Raw genomic sequence first — 3,459 nt, 5'->3', positions numbered from 1 at the left:
CCCCCGCCCCCCGGCCCTTGTCCCTCCCGGCCGAGCGAGGCTGCTGTGCTGGACAACTTTGCCGTCCTCGCAGACCGATAGCCACGGCCCGTGTTTTGTGCCATCTAATTGCGGACGGCAAAAAACATGGGGAGCACGGCGCGCCCGACCCCCCCGACCCCCCCGACCCCTCTGCTGCTGGTGCCCCTGGGTCCCCTTGCTCTTGTCCCCCCCTCCCCTCCCTCCTGCGCCAATACCCGCCTCTTCCCCCAACGATCCCTTTTCCATATGCATCCCCTTCCCTCCCTCTTCCACCTCCCCTCGCATACACAGACAATTACCATTCGCCCCTCTCCCGTGTTGGTGGCCAGGTCGGACGGGCTGCGGGCGTGGTGGTGGTGGTGGTGGTGGTGGTGGTGCTGCTGCTGCTGCTGCTGCTGCTGCTGCTGCTGCTGCTGCTGCTGCTGCTTGACCTTTCTAACCATGTCCCCGTGGTGGGGGTTGGTGTGCAGTGCAGCCCTCTCCCCTCACCCTCTTCTTGTTGTCCGCCGCGTTCTCCTCGTCGTGTGCGGGTCATGTCCATGTCCGGCGGTCCGGCTGCCATTAGGCCTTCAGTCCGTGACGTGTAAGGTGGAGGGCCCGGGGCACAGGGCTCAGGGGAGAATTACCTATACAAGGGGTCCAAGTTCGTAACCGGCCCGAAATGGTTACCTTTTTCGAGGGGGCCCCGAGCGGGATTTCCCGCTTTCCCGCCCTGGCCAGTCCGCCCCTCGGTCCGCCCCTGGCGTGGGGTGAAGTCGCCCGCTCGCATGGTGGTTACCCAGCAGACTGATTCCGAAGAGCGCTCAAGGGGAGCTGCCCCATGAGTGCGACAAGGATGGAGCTATACGGAAGGTATAGGAGAGCGCTCTTCGGAATCAGTCGGCAGAGGGGGTGCCACGGTGCACACCGTAGGGGATGCGAACCACTCGCACTCGCGCGCTCAGGTGGAGCCACCATCACCACCGGCTCATTTCTCGATTTCCACCATCTCGAGCGGATTTCCACGACATATCCCCCGTACGGCCGGTTTGCGTTTTTCTTCTTCAAACTTCGTGTTTTTGCGTGCGCGCGCGTGTGTGCAAAAGGGGGGGGGGGGGGGGCTGCTGCAGTCTTTGTGCACGCCAGCCCGCTTTTGCGCCATTTTCCGCGCAATTGGCTCCGGCAATGGTGCTGGCGCCGCCCGAGTCCGGAGTAAACTGGGCTCAGACGCGTTCGACTGCACATCGGATGCCGCTTCAGACGTTCTCGGCATTTTTTTCACAACCTCTTTCATACCGTTGGTCTAGTTTATTGTATAAGTTTGACTACTGCTGCTTCGATACGTACTGCCTTCGCGCTCGGTCAGCTGTTCAGCACCTGCCGCAAAGATAGCTCTCTCCCTCTCTCTCCCTCCCTCTCTCCCTCCCTCTCTCCCTCCCTCTCTCCCTCTCTCCCTTTCTCTCCACTCTCCCTCTCTCTCCACTCTCCCTCTCTCTCTCCACTCTCCTCCTCCACTCTCTCTCCCTCCCTCTCTCCCTCTCTCTCTCCCTCTCTCTCTCCCTCTCTCTCCCCCTCTCTCTCCACTTTCCCTTTCTCTCCACTCTCCCTCTCTCTCCACTCTCCCTCTCTCTCTCCACTCTCCTCCTCCACTCTTCCCCTCCACTCTTCGCCTTCTCTTTCCCACTCTCTCCCTCTCTGCTTCTCCCCCGTAGGGATTTTAAAGTTAACCCTTCTACATCCTTGGTAGACATTGCTGCTTTTTTCATCATCGGGCAACGGAAGCTGTAGCGGCCGCAACCGGAGTCATGAGCCACCCCCCCCCCCCCCCCCCCCCCCCCCTCCCCCCCCCCCCCCCCCCCCCCCCCCCCCGCGGCGCCCCCCCCCCCACTCACACTGACACCGAGAGCTCCTGCTGCTGCCGCCACTTAGCGAAGTGATGTGTGGGGCCGCCGCCTTCACGGGGAAGGGGGTGCTAAATAAAATTACCCCCTCTCAGGAGGGACAGGGGGTGGGGGTTGGAGAGAATGAAAGAGGAAGAAGGAGAATAAGAAAGAAATAGTTGGGGGGGGGGGAGAAGAGAAGTAGCCGTTTGTCGCCGCACGTCTATAGTTGAAGGACAAATACAAACCACATTGTTTTCGGTCCGGATTTGATTTGCGAACAATCTCTTCATCACACCGATCACACTTCTCTCCTGTGTATGTATCCGCGCTACAGCGGCCTAGCCGCCTACCCGCGACCTATCCGGGCTAAGAAGGGACGCCGATTTGCCGACACCTTTGGGGAGTCCCCCTCGGGCCCTGCCCTGCTCTCCGCCTGGACTCCGTCTCAGGCCACTTTACTTTCACCCCCCATCTTTTGCTCCCATGGTTTCATATGGCGCCCCCCCCCCCCCACCATCCCACTCGACAGTTTTTCTGCCCCATCGGCTTGGCTGGAGAAATAAACCGTCTAAACGCAGGAGACAGGCTTGGCGATGAGGAGGGCGTTGCCGCTGGAGATCGCGCTCCTGCGAGAGTGCTTCCTGCTGGAGGGGAGGGAGCTCCCTGGAGGGAACGAGTGCTGCCAGGCCAGGCGTGCGTATCGGGAGTGCGCGTTTGCGTGGGGGAGAGTACCAGGCGAGTGCTCTGCTGCTGCGCGGGAAAATATGGTCTGTAGTAGACACACGAGTGGAAAGTCTGCTCCTCGAGAGGCAGGAAAGGCTAGCTCTTTATAACTTACGTATAGATAGTTATCCCGTGTTTGGCTACAAACTGGTTTATCCAGGTAGCTGATCTTTTTTCTGTTTGGAGAAAAAGCGTCTTTAGCCTGGAGGTCCTGGAGGCGCAGAGGCACACCCCTCGCAGTGGTGTCTCCAGCCTCTGGCCGCCTCTGGATCCAGCAAGCGTCTCTCATTTCCCGACTGCGGTCCGACTTGAATCTGATGCCTTCTTCCCCTCGACCCCCTGCTCCCCTTCCCCCTCCCCGTCCTTCTCCCTTTCTCTTTCTCTGGCTGCTGATCAGAATGCGCATAGATTGGACCTTTCGATAATTTATCCGCGACTCACCCCCCCCCCCCCCCCCCCCCCCCCCTCACTCCCACCTCCCTCCTTTTACCCCGGCCGGGTGCGACTCGTGTTTTGCATAATCTTTGAAGGAAATGGTGCCGATGCGGCAAGAACAAGTGAGAGTTACCCACCGGGGCCACGAAGCAGAAGAGGGAAGGAGCACGACATAGGTTGCCTACAAGCCGAAGGACAGACGCAAGTGCAGCGGTCGGGGCATGGGGGCTGTCTTGCGGAGGGGTCAGCCAGCAGCAGCTGCACGACGGTCCTGTGCGGGGTTCAGTGAGAGCAGCGGAGCCTCTCAGAGCAGCTCTCTGCTAATGGGGCCTCTGAAGAATCTGAGTGTTCGCCCATTCCGCGCTGAGGGATTAAAAGTAATCTCTTTGCTCCTGCTCTCGTCTTAGACCCTCACCCC

The 3,459-nt window shown here is 60.2% G+C and overlaps 1 protein-coding gene across 2 annotated transcripts in view; it reads left to right on the top strand.

Moving 5' to 3' along the window:
• LOC113216447 (gastrula zinc finger protein XlCGF57.1-like) overlaps window positions 1–3,459 on the top strand; it is a 185,033-nt gene that overhangs the window by 1,210 nt on the left and 180,364 nt on the right. The window lies entirely within an intron of this gene.

This window comes from Frankliniella occidentalis, unplaced genomic scaffold, assembly GCF_000697945.3.
Source record: "Frankliniella occidentalis isolate FOCC.00 unplaced genomic scaffold, Focc_3.1 Scaffold54, whole genome shotgun sequence".
NCBI lineage: Eukaryota > Metazoa > Arthropoda > Insecta > Thysanoptera > Thripidae > Frankliniella > Frankliniella occidentalis.
This window is presented reverse-complemented; position numbering and strand designations above follow the sequence as displayed.